Source organism: Pelecanus crispus, chromosome 4 (assembly GCF_030463565.1).
Source record: "Pelecanus crispus isolate bPelCri1 chromosome 4, bPelCri1.pri, whole genome shotgun sequence".
In the NCBI taxonomy this organism is placed as follows: domain Eukaryota; kingdom Metazoa; phylum Chordata; class Aves; order Pelecaniformes; family Pelecanidae; genus Pelecanus; species Pelecanus crispus.
The window spans coordinates 17,176,742-17,194,499 of record NC_134646.1 but is presented as its reverse complement, the minus strand read 5'-3'; positions in this window follow the sequence as shown (position 1 = coordinate 17,194,499).

The following is a 17,758-nucleotide window of genomic DNA, read 5'->3' as shown; positions in this document are numbered from 1 at the left end:
AGGAGGTTGTAGTGAGGTGGGTGTTGGTCTCTTCTCCCAAGTAGCTAGCGATAGGACAAGAGGAAATGGGCTTAAGCTGCGCCAGGGGAGGTTTCGACTGGAAATTAGGAAAAATTTCTTTACGGAAAGGGTGGTCAGGCATTGGAACAGGCTGCCCAGAGAGGTGGTGGAGTCCCCATCCCTGGAGGCGTTTAAAAAACGGGTAGATGTGGCACTTCGGGATATGGTTTAGTCTGGTCTACCCTTGATTAGTCTAGAGTGGGCTTGGTAGTGTAGGTTAATGGTTGGACTGGATGATCTTAAAGGTCTTTTCCAACCTAGATGATTCTATGATTCTATGATTCTATGATTCTATATTTAATCAATAATGTTTCAGATTTTCTACCAGCTGTGTCTGCAAATTTCTGGCAAACAAAGTGGGAAAAGTTGTGTGTCTCAAGATCTTTTCTCTTACTCTTACATATTACATCAACCCCTACTTTGCAGAAGTACCTGCCACTTCATAAATAGTAGAACCCTGGGAAAGTTCACAGAAATGAAACCATAAAAATTGCAAACTTCTGTGTCACTGACAGGATTTGAGAAGGGCTGGGGGGGGGGGGGGGGGGGATAGATGTGTTAGTCACACATCATTTCATTGTTGTCATCATTTTGAAAAATATGAAATAACAGATCTGATTTGTCTACAGGTTTTAATTTACTAGTGATGGCTCACTGCTCTTCAGTGGCCTAAATTAGCATCAAAACAATCTTTCTGGAAAGAAATGCATAAATACTGCATAAGAACTGACCGTAGATTGTACTTATAACCCAGAAATGGCACGTTTACTCCGTATAGAAAAAGAATGTGCAAGATACCCAATTATCTATATGGCAACGGGAAGTTTAAAAGATGTAACTGGAATAAGCAGTGGGAATGCCTGAATCAGAGCACAAGACTGGAATCAAAAAAGGATATGCAAACTGACACCTGACATCGGCTCTTTATTCCGCTTATGATGCTAATGCTTAAAAAGAAAATAAGGACTAAAAGACCACGGATATATGTGCAGGAAAGATGCAACATGATTTAAAGTACAAAAAATTGTATGGAAAAGCAAGCAATGTGTGTTCAAGAATTCTCTCATCATCATACAAAGCTCTTAGATATAAAGACATCTAGGACACTACTTTAGACTAACTTACAGTCCATAATCTTAACTATGATGGTATGATAAATAGTGTCACGTGCACTCAAAAGTGCATCACAGCTGCAGTTTTTACTCCCTGATTTACTCTAAAGATGCAAACAATCAGGTACAACAACCAAGAAACATTAAAGTAGTCAAGTGCTTTATCTTCTGTAAAGATTATGACCAAGTCCAACTCACAACCAGAATACCTATTTCTCATTTTGGATTTGAATTTGAACAAACACCAGCTAATCTTGGGAAGAAAAAACCTGCAGTGGGGTCAGCATTTTATTCACAGAATGGCACTTGAAAAGTGTATCCCCATATGAAGTAACTTGGCCACTACCAACCCAACTAATACTGCAAGAATGGTTGCAATAGCAAATAAAAATAACAGGGGAAGCATAGCAAGCTGTGCATGCTAGTGTGTTTTTGAGCCAGGCAAAAGTAATTAGATTGATGATTACTAATTACGGATATAACTCAGATGTCTATCGAAGAATAAAACAGCTCTGTAATACTCTGCTTGGTGTTTTGTATACAGCAGTTTAGATCTACACATTTACCTGTACGCATGTCTATTTCTCAGTATTAGCTACCACTGCCTTAGTAATAAGATGCAAGTCCAGAAAAAATTGAGGGTTTCTCACCCTTTTATAATAACATCATACTGAATTGCAACTGTATGCAGATTATGTATTATACATAAACATAGACATGACAGTCTAGGTTTTCACACTTGTTTCTCTATCTGCATAATTGTAGCTGTGCACTTGAATATTTACATGTTTGCTTTTTAGCACATGGATTTTAAAACATGAAAAATTGAGATTTACTGGGTGAAATAGGATGTGAAATGTCACCTTTATAAACTACAGTATTCTACAGTAATTGCTGCAAACTCCAGTATTGCTGTTGTTACTTATAGTGTCTTAAATCATTGCTACAGAAATCCTGTAGTAATATTTTAAAAAGGAGGATAAAAGCTTGATTTCTTCAGGTAAATATACTTTGCATTCCCAAAACTGTTTTAATGCACAGGAAAATTAAAAATAGTCAATTCAACATTCAAATCATACATACAATTATCAGCTATATTTATCCTCTGCTTCAACTATGCAAACATACAAAAGTATAACACTTCATTTATTCTACAACACATTATTATCAATTAGTGAAAATACAGCTGACAACATGAAAAAATATAAACAGAAAGTTATTTTTTCTAAAAACTTAGTTCACTGCTTTTCTAATCTGCCACTTACTGGCCTTATAATAATGAGAGATTATTCCACCTTTTAAAATAAATACAAGATTTTTGAATAAGAAAGTATCTAACTGAACGGAATCTTTTAAGACTGAACAGGTTTGATTAGATCTTCTTCACTTATAAATGAAGCAGATACTCTGCAAAGACTTAAAATGTTTAAATCAAAATTGTTCCATTAAGCAATCGGTGGCTCTATAAGAACATATGTGTGATTCTCATTTAATTTAATTAATTATTTAATGAATTTTGCTTTATTTTATAAGCCACCCACAATTTTCTGTGGATATCCTACCTTTGCCACTACCTGTAGTAGACACTGTAAGTGGTGTCTTGTGTTTTCATGTACATAAGTAAGTTATCTGAGATGAATGGACCTTGACTAAGACTTTCCTGGGAAGAATGAGATACGTAACTCTTATTTAACTTCCACATGGATATCACTGTGCCATAAGCAGTATGATCTGCTTTTCTGGGCATGCCTGGCTGTGTACTAAGTTTTCAGTGTTTCTGTGTGTCCCTGCAGTCCTGCTTGCCTACTTCCCTTATAGGAAGAAGGCCAATTTTGCTATGAGTTCAAGGAAGGATCAAAATTAGCTGTAAATGGGAGAAAGAAACACCAGTACTTGAAGGAAAACACTATGTGCAAGGAAGGACAATTGCTAGCTCTTTAGAAACACCTGCTTGAAAACAAGCCAGATAACTATCTGTGTGTCACACATTTTTGTCCAGCTCTGTATATTGTTAAAATTAAAAATAATCAAGTGTAGGATCTCTGCAATGCCTGTATTTCATACACTTCAGTCATCACATTTCTCTGCTATGGTACTTTAAGAACCTACGCCAATTAATTCACAACTGAGAAAAGAAATACTAAATTCCTAAAGGCTCTTTGGGAACTTGTCTTTGTAATGTGTCCTCCCTGGTTGGATAGCAGGGACCCAGCTCTCAGAGACGCATGCAAGACAGGGAAACTGCATGCTAAGACTGTAGACAGAGAGACTGAAAGGCAGTGCCTAAACTCTGCTCAGGTTGAAAAGGGTAAGGATTCACTACGAGGCCTTAGTGAGAGTTCAGATGCAAAGTTTACGGGGTAGACAGGAAGGCAGCTGTTAAAATTGCAAAATTAGGTGATTATAAAATTACAATGTACGTGATTATAAACCTACATCATGCAAGGTTCTTAACCCTGACCTTTTTAAGGTGTTTCAGCAGCAAAGGCTAGTTCTGCAAAGCAGACAGGAGGAATTTTGTTGATTTCCAAACTTGTTACCCAACGCCGCTGTTCCAAGCCAATTCTACCATTTTTCTCTTCCTCTTTAGTTAGCTTTGGTTTAGCAATGCAGTCATGCTGCTGCCAGTTCCAAATATGCATCTGAACCCTTTCGCCCATCAGACTGAGCAGCTCTAGCTAGCTCTTTCCATTCTGTCCCCCGCAATGAGACACTCCATTTTTTGGGATGTTGTCCTATTGCTTTACCAGCTACTGCTGACCTTCATCGAGCAGAGGCACAGGCACATCCTGACTGAATCCTCTATACTGGGTTCTGGAGACCAGAAATTCCTCTCAACAAATCCAAGATCAAAGGCAGATGGGTGCTGACATTACAGTGTATCACTGAGCAGGAGATAATGTTGAATTTTGTTATAGATGTTAGCTTCTAATCTTTCTTGCAGTAAACTCAAATTATTATCTTGAATACTGCTGTAATCCATCTCCCAGCTGAGCCGTGTTACTAAACCACAATTTCAGTTCAGCTTGTTTCAAGACAGAGATACTATGTACTTAGCTGAATCTGTTTAAATAACGTTGTTCAAACAAATTATCATTAATCACCTTGTAAGAACATATATCTGGCAACACTTCAGACAAAGCTAAAGACTGATGATGTTATGACATAAATGTAACGAATTGTTATAAAGGTTTTGAATTCAGCCAAGTCCCAAGAAAAGGAGCCCTTAGCATCATCCTCTCTTCTTTCTGGGGTTGAGACATTTAAAATTCAGAAAGCCTGTATATTTGTGCAAAAATGATGGTCATGATATAGAGCAAGGTAGACAATATGCCTGAATTCTCTGCATCTGAGGAAACTGTGGTGTAAAAATGGTGTGTATATATATATATGTGTACTACTTACAATAGCGTGAAGTTTGTCCACAGAAGAATCAATGCCAAGAACATCCATTTTCAATAAACAGTGTGCTCTCCCAAAGCGTAATTTATACGAAACTCTCTGATACAAACTTCTGTTTCACATTTAGAAAAAGAGTATGACTCAACAGTTTTGGCCATGTGACCACCACAAGACAAAGGCATTTACGTCAAAGCCTACTGCAACTGCACATGGATCAAAGTTCATTTTGCAATATGTCTTTTTCAGGATTTATGGTCCTAAACTGTCACTGCCAGCTGCTGTCTTCAATTTCACTCTCCAAAAGATGTTACTTTGGCTAGATAAGCAAGCAGAAAAAGGGTAAGGCTAGACTGGACCAGTATTACCTTGAGTTACACTTAGATGTCCCTGCAGATTGAGGGACAATAAATGTCACCTCCATATCAGAACACTTTGTTTTGAGGCAGATCCATAAAGAACGAGTGAAGCTATTCTTCCAGGGACACAGGGACAATGGCTTATGCTGGGAAACTCCTGCTTCCCTGTTCTGGACATCTTGCAACAAGTTAGAAATTTTCATTCTCTTTGCATGGTAATAAAGAAAATCAGACAAATGTTACTGATTCCAGTAATGTATCATTCCAACAGAAGCTCTGTGCCTTGGAAGTACTTCACTGAATTCGCTGGCTTCATCAGTTCAGTCATTATTTTTGTATTATCTGGTAATTTAGATACAGTTATTGTAGGTTCTCCAGCCTGTGTTAGATATTCTTTATGCTCCCCAGGGTTTTGTATCCTGTTTTAAACTTCTTCTCTTGTTTTTATCAGTTGTCACCTATTGTGCCTCAGTATTTTCCTCTCGGGTTCTTCAATTATATATGAACGTGATGTGCTTCACAGCAGCTAGTTTCCATTTGCCATCTAAATATCTTTGTATATGAATGGAGTAACCTAAATTTAACTTCACAGACAGTTGTGCAAATCTCCTGTATTACAGCTTTTGGGTTTGGGTTTTTTTGTGTGTGCTTGCTTTTGTTTGATAATTGATTTCTAGCTGGTTGTCCTCTGCTTTCCAAATTGAAAATAAAATGGGAAAAGGAGGAGGGAAAAAAAATTAGGAAAGAAGTCACAGAGCCTATCCCTAAACCTGAAGGGAAAGAAGCTAGCTTGGGATATTAGAGGGCCCATCTGACCTAAGAGGTTTAGTCATACTGGCTCCCTTGGTGGAGTTCATGTACTTAAGCTCAGCAATTTCTTTAAAAAATGTCTATTACAAGAAAGAGTAGCTTGTCTGGTTTTAATGTCTTAGTAGTAGCAGTAATTATTTGCAAAGCTTTGGTAGTACTCCACAAGACTGATTTTCAGAAGTGCTTTTATCGCACAATTAAGTAGAAGCTGTTTTCCCAATACTCCTAAAAATATGACACTTTGGAAACAGAGAGGAAAGATCCCTGCTCTACGGGTATTGCCTACACTGACAAAAGCCAAGTAAAGAAGGCAGCAGGCATATGAACTGGCATTGGCATTTATATGAATCTCCTTTGACTTATTTTCAGTATATATTTGCAATGCCCAATACACATAAATGTGTTTAATGCTTGTGTAATTTTTTTACATAAATACACTGAAGGAAAATCAAGTATACCTTACACCATGCTTCCCTATGGTCCTTATACAGTATCACAGGATAGTGAAATAGAATTTAGTATCAAACTCTTATTAACTTCGAGGTTGGGCTGTAAGTCTTAAAATCATATGAAATAAGAATCAGTGCACTACATTACCAAAACCATCTTTCTTTTTATCAGGTAATTTTTTTTCCTTACCTACTTGTCAGATGTCTTTGCCTCAGTCTATATTATTCAGAAAATGTAGTGGCTAGAAAACATACACTGAAGAAAAATGACCGGCCCACAAAGCTTATGGCTGACCACGAGTGTTTTAAGGGTGTTCCCACTTCTTAAAGTTACTTCACAGAGCAGACAATGATCTGTTCAAACTCATGAAAGTATGGGGGCTTTTAGGGAAAATTGGGTTTTAAGACTCATACAGTATTTTGTTAAGCAGTCGTCTTCCTGCTTGCATCTGAATTTCATACTCAAACATGCATTTAATATAATACCAGTGTTCAGAAAAACATATAAAACAACAAGCATGTATTCTTGTAGGAAAAAAAAATCTCAGTACCAGAAGAACAGAAAATAGCTGCATAGGGACAAAAATAATTCAAAGCAGAAGCCTTCAATATATAGCAATATAACATTGTATGTGGTTTGATGGTTTGATTTTTGCTTTTCTGAATCCCATGAGCACCTAACGTAACTTTTAGACTATTTTGAAATAATTTTAAAAGTAAATAATTTGGTAGGACTTTTTTAATCAATTGTTAATCCATTATTTGAGTGGCAGTCTCACTAATCAGGAAAGCAGCATGAACAAGTGGTAAGTAAATACAAATCAAAACGCATCAAGAAATAAATGTCTGAAAAAAACAGCAATGCACTAGGGGATTTTCTGACTTCAAATCTGTGCAAATACAGATTGAGCTTAAGATGTGTGGTTATTGGTTAAACAATTTTTAATGAAATATAAAGACCTATGTGCTCTTAAATGGATAATTTATGTGCAATGTTATTGTCTCTCAAGGTTTAATTAAATGTTTGCCTTGTGGCTAATCAGCTACAATTAATAAATGAAGCCTATATTCATGTCACTGATAGGGAATGTTAAAATGGCCTCCATTAGAATTTCAGTATCACTTTTGCAGCTGGTTGATAACAACAATCTAATGTATCAGAAACTTCCACAAAACAATTTGGTAAGGGCACTAAGACAAAATTACATTAATATAATGTGATGTTTTTATCACAGTGCATAATTTTAAGCTCAGTTTGAAGGTATATACCTAGAAGTACTTAATGTGGAAGTATATGCCTCCAAAGTGCTTTTCAGGCCCAAAGTTTCCAAATTTCAATTTAAACATCTACTATACCTAAAAAGAGCAACACTTCTTAGTCTTATGGATACAAAAGACTGTACACAGTGGAGCAAAAACATCCATTAATCGCCAGACTGACTGAACCCAAAGGATGTGAATTATCTCTGGCATGATACACATGGCCTTTCCATGCCTTTTTCACTCCTTCTACTTTAAGTTATAAACCTCAATATGTAAGCATTTAAAATGTAGGTGAGCCTCCGCTGGCTACTCTCCCAACTGAATACGTTATATAAATCACAGGCCAACAGAGAACAGGCCAAAGGCAATGCTGGCTGCCACTGATAGTGTTCCAGAATTCAGCTAGAAAGAGGATTTGAGACCTCCTGATCTCAAAAGACATGTGTTCTACATACTTAACATATTGTTATTTATCATTTACATTGCAGTCGTGCACAAAGGTCTCAGGGCTAGGCTGCATTATAAAATTTTATCTGTAAATAATATGTAGTTACTTGTCTGTATCAGTGTTTAAGATGAGAGGCAATCAGTGGGTGTGACCAGAACTAGAAAACAAGAATGGAAGAAGAGTTTAATAGCAGTTAAGAATAAACAATCTTCAGGGACCAAGTGCAAAACGTTAGAGTTTCAACTTACTGGGGAAAAAAATTATCCCTCAGCACAACTTAATACGAGCACCTTTTGCTGGTAGTCTTTCTGATTATCTCAAATTATTTTTTTCACCAATTTAAGCATAATGTATCAGACAAGGAAGAGAACTGTACAGGATAATTCTATTGTCACCACTTAAGTCATTCATTTTGATTGCACCTCCTTTGATTTAGTTAGATTCTCGTTCAGCCACAAGTCATGCCACGTACAGAATCATGAAAATCACTCAGAGGAATCTCAGAGACTGTAAATACTACTGTCTTCTTTTAGTATAAAGAAAGGCATAATTAATTACAGTACAGTAAGGATATTGGCTGTATATTTTGTCTCCAGAAATGAATACTTATTTAAGAATAACTTATTTCTCTTGGGGCTGTAAAGACATCTTTATCTGTAAGTCACTGTTCTTTTACACAGGCTTCCATTTATTACAGAATGAAGACTATACAAATTAATGTATTAGAGCTACTTAGCTCAGTTCTCCATGAAACAAAGCTTGTCCCAACATATACCAGAAAAAATAGGCAATGACACACTGAATACACAAAACACAGTAAAGTTTTCTAAATGTGATTACAGTGGCTGTTTCTATCAGTTACTAATATCAGTTCTACACATAAAATATTTTTTAAAAAATGCTCTATAGGATAAACAGCCTTAACCTAATTCTGATTACTATTTTCCATTCAGTCATGAAGAAGACCTTCAAACTCACTTGCCCGAGGCACTGAGAACCTCCAGGTCTTTGACGCTCATGAAAGAAAGATAACAATCACTCTTCAGGGGAGAGAGATCTTATTATACATACCCCGTGGGGTTTTTTTATCCTTTATCAAACTGCACCTTTGTGGGCCTTTAATTTCTTAATGGGTTGTTTATCCTTTCCCCCATAATTCGTGATGATAAGCTAGATGTCACATAGATATTGTTACGGTGATAAAAAAGTTGTACTGATGAGCCGAGTCAGTGATGTAGTTTGATTAAATTTATATAAATTTTTCTAGACAGCTTTCAAAAGAAGGCAAAACAAACAACTTGATAATGTTACAAATGTTTCAGTATGTGAAAACCTATCTGATGTATACCTATAAATCTATGAGTACTAATACCTGAAATAAGTAAATATTACCACAGAACCAGGAGGAGATATTAATGGGATAAATTTCAGTTTATTGTAAAGAGAGGGAGTGGGAAAGGGAGCAGGAGTAAACATACAAAGTGCATGCTGGGGCAGTTTTGTCTGTAATGCATGTAGAACATAGTGCCTGCAATGGCATGATATAAAAGACTCAGCATGAGTTTTGGAAAGCAGTATTACTTGCGACTCTATAATTCATGAATAAGTTTATTAGGTGATCTCAGGCAAATGCTAATAAAACCTTTGTACAATGAGACCTTTGTTTATCCTACATGTCTCTCAGGTTAAATAAATACTGATTTAGACACTTCTGAGATGTTTTAGGTTACTGTGAATCCAGTTATCATTTGTAATAGCCATAAAATTGAAGTGCAGTATCTCTGGACCTTCCAGGAATACAAATGAATGTTTCTACCTCCTTTTTAACAACGCAAAACTCAAATTTCTAGGCATGCAGAACAAGGCCTGAAGAGGAGAATTTTTTTCCCATTGTAGCCCTTTCTCCAATGGCTGAGGAAACACTACTTTTGTAAAAAATAAAAAAAAAAAAATCTTGTCTTATTTTTTGTGGCATATCCTCTTCCCTAGTACCTATTTCTACCAAGGCATATTCCATAGTTTCATAAACACTCAGACTAGACTGTTACTGAAATAATCATAGCTTGTTTTAGTAAGCCATAATTATATTTATCCTCCTTTTAACTATATCAGCCCTTAGACCTATTTGTTTAGAGATAAACTGGATAGCGTTGCTACTTATGTTAACAAGTTTTTAGTCATATGAATGGTTCCATTTGAAGTAAACAGAACAGTTTCCCATTACAGCGTTTGAACTGACATAAGCAAAGATAAATGGAAATCCCAATAAAACAAAGGCTTCTGGTGTCTAATCCTTTTGCTGCTGTGGAACACTTCCATCTACACACCAGCTGCACGCTACAGCAAGATGAAACATGACAAGAACCATGAAGTAAAGAGTTTGGAGACTTTCGTTCTCTGTCAAATATTTGGCTCTTTCCTGAGCCTGTTATGCCAGCAATGGAACTTGACAATGATATAGTATATCGATGCATAATATGTATATAATGAATAGCAAGACTAGAGATTCTTATAGTAATTTTTACACTGTAAGTTTTTTTGATCTTCATCAGCACTGCTGTATCCATCTTGTCACTCAAATAGAAAGCTAGAAAAGGAGATACATGATGTAGAGACATTGCTGAGGTTGGTTAAACAGGATGAAAGTGCTGCATTAGAAAAACAGTGGAAATCTTTAGTCAGTATGATGCTACTTATTCAGATCTAAATATGTATTTGCCATAAAGAAAAAATCAGAGGTAAATCCTCCAATTTAGTTGTGTATTCCAACTGCCTCTGAAATTAAGAGATGGCTCTTGTAGGAAAAGTAACTTTTATATTCAGTGATACTTTATTGCTGTCAAAAAGAGCAGTCCCAAGTCTTGCCTGGCACAGCCTTTCTTGGCTAATTACTACCTGTACCAGGACCCCTATTTCTGAGGGCTCTGTATTTACCCCACTTGTTTCTTCAAGTGCTAGTTTCATGCTGGTACCTGACCAGCAAGTTTTGCACCATCACTAGCACCTACCAACAAAGTAGCTGATCAACACACGGCAGAACTGGTCACCATACTATCAGATGGGTCCACAAAATCCTCATGCTCATCTCTAAAGAAACCAGAGGGGTATGGTATAACGTAAAGAGTGATTATGAGTAAGGTACCTAAATATGGTTTTGAAGAGTCTGCTGTGAAAGAAAAACATTATAATATACCTGGAGAAGTGTCCCACATGTGTGTAAGAGAAAATAATTTCTGGTGGTACTTGGCCTATGATAACTACTTAGAACAGCAAGTTACACATTTCACTAACGTAGGAACATCAGAAAAGTAGAAATGCTGTTTACCTCTCACCTGTACAAGGAAAAGATGCATAGGAAAAATGAATAATTTTACAGAAAGATAATCCGTTTTGAGAGATGACAGGTTTCCTGTTATTCGGCTTCAAAGAAAGTTCACACAAAACACTGAAAATTGAGGTTAGAAGTATTGACTGCAAAAACTTACAGGATCTGTCTCCAGAAATTCTCTGGTTTCCTTAGTTTTTGTGTATTTCACTTGCTATGAAAAACAACAGTAGTGTCACAGTCAACTTTTGGTTAACGTTGGTGCCAAATCAGTATCTAGTTTAGTATGCCATCCAAGCTCTCAAAGACTTGCAGAATCTTCTCATTCACCTCCTTTTGACTCTGGTCCTGGGCTTGGTAGAGGAGGAAGTTTGACTAAAGAAATCCTGGCAGCTTCAGAGATTATTTCTCTTCCATCAGCCTGTCATGTCTCCACACCTGCAGCCCACAGCAGCCAGCACTAGCTTTTGTACTTTTTGTGTACTTTGTACATCTTTGTACACTGATTGCTGCCTGGTAGCATGCTCAGTGTTGCTGCCCTCCAGTTCCCTGGTTTTGTATTTTTGACACTTCAACTTTTTCTCCTTTTTTTTTTTTTTTCATATTTTTCTCCATGATCACTTTAGTTTTCACCAAGTCGCTCTCTTTCCCCTCTTCTAGAGTGGAGGAGTGGGAACACTTCAGTTTTGGGTTTCTTCTGCAGTGGATAGGTTAACAGGTAATAGGAAGAATCAAAACTACCAGGGACAAAAGATGGACAGCTAGGCAGGAGTCAAAAACCTTTTTTTCTTTTTTTTTCTTTTTTTTTTTTTTTAATATAGTTAAAGTAATAGTGTGCAGGTTCATAAGTAATTTTATGAGCAGTATTCAAGTATTCAGTATTCAAGTGTTTCCAGATAAGTTCTGGTAAGTTTTTGGCTTTGCCACATTTAAGCACAGACAGTCTATCAGCAATTCCTTTTTCAGGCAACCATTAAAGCTGCACAAACACATTTCCTAAGGGTACCAGCTACTCAAAATGATCAATATATTGCACTTTTTGCCTCTTTAGATTACATTTTTTAATATGCCAACATCTGAACACCAAGTTTTGCTCAAACAAATTAATTTTTCACACAAACAGTTTTGGCAAAGTTGATCTGCTACAAAATATTACCCTTCCTTGGACATTATCATTGCTCACAGAATTGGAAGAAGACCTACCCCAATGACAGGAACGGAAACGGTTGGGAACTGAGATTTTTTTTTTGCCCATGGACAGACACCCGTTCACTTCAGGACTTGCAGGTCAAACATTTCTAGACCAGTTATATTGGTGCTACAACACAGCATTGCAACAAGAGTTGGTTTCATCCTTAACCACAGAAAGGCTACTGCCTCTTCATATTACTATATAGATGTAGACTGCCTTTGATTGTTTGCTAGAGTGTCCTCTCTAAGTTACATATTGTTTGGCATGCAGGATCCTTTGAACACACCTCCATAAAAAATTTCTTACTTTGCTTCCAAGTCAAATGAATTATATATGCGTAACACGGAAGATGTAGCCATGGTGTAAAATGGCTGCTTGTAAAGTACTTCAGATATCATTCCAGAATATTACTAGTAATTTTAAATCTGCTGGTTTAACTTTTCAGTTTTTAAAAGTTTTCTTTGTAAGTTTATGTATAGGATATAAATAATTGTGTCATTGAAGTGCTTCATCCAAAAAGCCATATGATAATAAGTTAAATGATTTACTGAAGTCTAATTAAATTACATTGATATGTTAAATCTGTTTGCCAGACTGTATTTTTCTGCCAGGATATATTTTTTTTCAAGCAGAAGCCCACATTAATTGGAATTATCTGTCTTCTTTTAAATTCTTCATTAACTGAGTTTTACATTGGCTATTCCGTATTTTGCCTGTTGCCAATGTCACACTGATAAACTACTATCATCCCATTTATTCTTTTAAAGTATTAGAACAATACTAGCTTTACCCTCTTTATGTAAATGCCTTAGTGTTCCAAGACCTTCTGAATATGAACACTGATAGCGTATACAACTTCTTGACATGTTCATTCAAAACTCTCTAATGCCAGTTTTCTTTTAGTAACTGAGGTTGAACCGTCCTCCTACATTATCATTTGAATAGAAAACAACTCTTCAATACCATACAGCATAACTCCATCAGCTGCAATCTTTCCAAATGTACAGAAGAAATACGTATATATTTTAACATTCCAAGTTTGTCACTAATTATGGTTAAAGCTAATATCTTCATCCCTTAATAGGGTCTTCTCATTATTTAGATCATTTTCTATATTCTATACTTGAAAAAAACTTTAATTTTCCTCATTTTAACTCTGTTGGCCATAGGTATATTTCCCTTAGAACCTTTTACTTCCCACAGCAATTTTCTACAATTCCTACCTGCAGTGTACATGTATGATACCACATTCCCTGTTTCATAGATGTTTTCCTTGTAAATCACCCTGGCTTTTCAGCAAATGTATTCCTTAGTTGTGGGATTATAGCTTTGTGGGTATCTTGGCTAACATCCTTAAACAGTTTCCAATTATCATTCTCCCATTTCAGATTAAATTCTTTCTCCCAACAGATTTACCTTATAATAGTATTCACCTTTATAAAATTAGCCCTTTCAAAGCACTAAGTGTATGTATTATTGGTTTGGACTTCATTCTGTTTGCACATAACAAATGTGATCAAATCATTATCAGTTATATCTAAGCTATGGCTAATTTTTAGTTCTGTGATCAATTCCTTTTCATCTGACAAGATGAGGTCTAATATAGAATTCCCCTGTGTTGGATGCAACACTTTTTGACTTAGGAAATTGACGTTTAAAATATTTTGAAATTCCAAGTACATTTTAACACTGGCAGCATGAGACCTCCAGCATATGTCACTCAGACTGAAATTCACTGCAGTACAGCAGTGTTTTCCCTATATGTTGTAGGTGGGTAAGGCATAGGTTATGCTGTTCTCTAGTGTGATTTGGTATCAGCTAAGTACCCTGTCAACTTCTGACTTATCCGTTGGAGCACTGACCCATAAACATTCAAGATCATTTGCTTCCGATTGCCATCAACTGAGAAACAGGTAATGCCATTTTTGAAGTGCTTTCTGTCCACTTGATCCTTCCAAAATAGATTATAACAATTGATTTTGACATGCCAGTTTTGCAACCAGTTTTAGTAAGAAAAACTAGGTCAAATCTGTGCTAAAAAATGACCTCTTCTGCTGGCGTCAAGTTTCCAACAGTAAAAAAGAGGCTACTGAAAAATCTCTGCTCTTTGTATTCTTTAGCATCCCGATTATGGTTTCTCTTACCATTTTCATTTGCATTTACCAAAAGCTCATTGGTTCCTTCTCACTATTTCCATTTTTTATAAGCTCCCAGGCTCCCTAGGCGAACAGTCCCTTAGAACAGTTCCTTTGTTACAGTAAATTAAGCAGCAGGCTCTCATCAACAGAAAGTGACAAAATTTTGAACGAACCAAAAGCCTTCATGTTATGTCACTTACTTAGAGATTAAGTGTAGTCTTTTCTACTTGCTCTTTTCCATTGCTCAAAGGTCCTGAAGGATGTCGGAGAAGATGAGAGGTCCTGAAAGAAAAAAGCCCGCTCACTGCAAGTGTTCATCTATAATCTAAGAGACTGCCCACAAACCTTCCTTTTTAAGTATCGATATGATATTGTCACTGATGCTTTGCTTGCCAACTTCAGAAACTGACTTAGCTTGAAGAGATGCTCCCATTTGAGATAAGCTCATCTGGAGCTCATTTGAGCTCCCAGAAAGCACAGAAACGCTTTCCCTTAGCTGGAGGGCCCGTTGATGCTGAGCACCTCGAGCGGTGCCGGTCTCTCACAGCTTCCACAGGCTTCAGGCTCTAAATCCGACTTTGCGGCTCTCACCTGGCCTGCGGGCCTCCGCCAGCACGGAGCCGCTGGGCTTGTTCCTCACGCCTCGGCGACCGGCCGCCTCACGGGGACCACGGGCAGAGCCGCCTCGCCTCACGGGGCGGCCTCAGCTGGGCGGCGGGGCCTGACGAGGCCTGGCTTCGGGGAAGGCGGCGGGGCGGGAGGCCGGCCCTCAGCGCCGCCCGCCCCCGTCGCCATGGCGAGGCCGCGGAGCGTCCCCGCGGAGCGGCCCGGCTGCGGGCGGCGGCACCAGGGCCGAGCCGAAGCGGGGAAGCGGGCCGCGACCGCCGCCACCGTGGGCGGCCCCCTTCGGCTGCCCTCCCCGCCCTGCCCCGCCACGCCCGGGGCGCACCGGCCGCCTCGCCCGGGCGCCGGGGGAGCAGCGGAGCCGTTAAGCGGCGGGCGCGGTGGCCCCGCCGGCGAAGACCCCGTCCTGCAGCCGCGCCAGGAGTGGAGGTCCGTTCCCCTGACAGTTCAACTAATAATTGTGTGTGTGTATATATATATACGTTTTTAAGAGGCTGAGACAGTACCAGAGCCAAGGGTTGAGGGGATGTAGCGTATGGGGGTGGTTAACAGGTGAAGACAAAAGCGTACCTGGCCGGTGGCCGGCGAAGGCCAGGAAGCGGCAAAGGGCGGCTGCGGGCCCACAGCCAGGGCTGGATAGCCACAAGGCTGGAGGAGGTTCAGAATATAGCTCGAGCGCTGCAAAACCCAACGCTGGTTGGGGCCGTGACCTCATCCAGGTTCCTTGGAACGAGTTACATCGATCATTCTGGCTATAGATATAAAAAATTTACTGGGTTTTTTAATCAATCATATCAGCACTTTCAGTGTAGTAAAGCGGCGCAGCTGTAAGTCTGTCCTCTCACACTCTGACATCCCTGTATTTTATGAGGTGCCAGGTAGCAGCAAATACCTCTTCAAAGGCAGCTGGATGTAGCTGTGCCTACTTCCTAGGCTGCTTCCCTTTCTGGGAAATCCTCAGCCTCCAGTGAGGTTTATGCATGCCTCAGAAAATGCGTGGGAAGAGGCAGGTGGCAGCGAACAGGTTTCCTAAAATGTGCCAGGAAAGGCCATTGCAATCAGCTGGCGTTTTACCTTTAGCTTCAGTGCACGTTGAAGCGATTCCAGCCTGTGGGGAGATTCCCTTGATCATGTGATTAAATGTAGCACTTCTTTAGAAACAAACTGCACTGCCTTGTCTTTCGCTGAATTCTGTGGGTGTTTGATTAAGGAAATGAGATGTGGCTTAGGCCTTATAATAAAGGAGTAAGATGTAAAGGGGTTAGCAATCTTTGAATGATCAGCAACGAAATTCATGTGAATGTAATACCACGAGTTTCAGAAGGATGTGTTGCTGATAACTTCTGTCATGTGTCTCTGTGGTTGTAATTCACCTGTAAAGATTACAGTTACCTTCGAAATGAGGGAAAAACACCATCCATTTCACTGTGAAAGCAACCTCACATCTCTAAAATAAAAATTAAATTGACATTATTATGAAGCAGATTTTTTTTTTTTTTCATTCCCAAGATTTGAGTTTGAAATAGGAGTCAGGGCAATAGTTTTAATCCTTGTGAGGTGGTAATAGACTCAGAAAAATGTCTGCATATGTGCCTCATGTTAGTGTGAGACCTGTGTGCACGCCAGCCTGTCGTACATACTTGATTTCTGTGGGGTGGGAACCTGGAGCATGAGACCTGTGGCATGCCACAAAGTACACCTACCTGTCAATAGCTTTTCATGGTTGCAGTGGTTCTACCAGGGCTTTCAGGGTCTCCTTTCAGCTGCTTAGCCCTGCCTTTTCTGCCCCATAGCTGCAGATGGTCAGCTCTCCTGCCTTGCCAAATTCAACACCTGCCATTAAGACATGGTCTGTTTGCTTTTTCTCACCTAATACCTCAAAACTAAGAGGCTTGTAGAAAGCTTTGCATCTTCTCTGGGCTTCAATATTGTTGTTCCAAAGTTTAATTACTATTTCTCACTGAATAGCATCTTCCTAAAAAGAGATTTTCCTTTCTATATTGCTTCTGGATACAAACCTGCCATTCTCTATAAGAAGTATAATCTTTTATAGTGATGAATTGCCCATATGTTTTTATTCTATTGATATTTTTTTTCCATGACACACTTGTGTAAAATGTTGCTGCCCCCAATCGTAGATTAGTTTACTTATAAATAATAGTTTTTTCTTTCTGTAACAAATGTTGTCATTAGTACTAAGCCCTAAAAGAATGACTTAGGGGAAATATCGTTATCCTGTCATCTTTTCAACCTATAATTGTCTTCGTTACTCCATTCTAAGTAACACAATTTAAAAAATTACTTCACTATAATTGTAGCAAAATATTGCCTCAGCAAAACGGCTTTTGATCCCAGAAAGGCTAATATATAAAATATCTGCCAGTCTGATGCTGATCATTCAGTATCAAGTTGATTCATAGCTAACATTTATTTCCTGTAAAATACATTTCCTTTCACTAATGTAACAAATAGTTAAATTTTCCCCCCCTCCTATTATATTCTGTTTTCGCATCCCTATTAAAAGTTTGTGCCTTGAGGCCTACCAGCAGGGCATGCAATACCTACATTAAACCAAATTT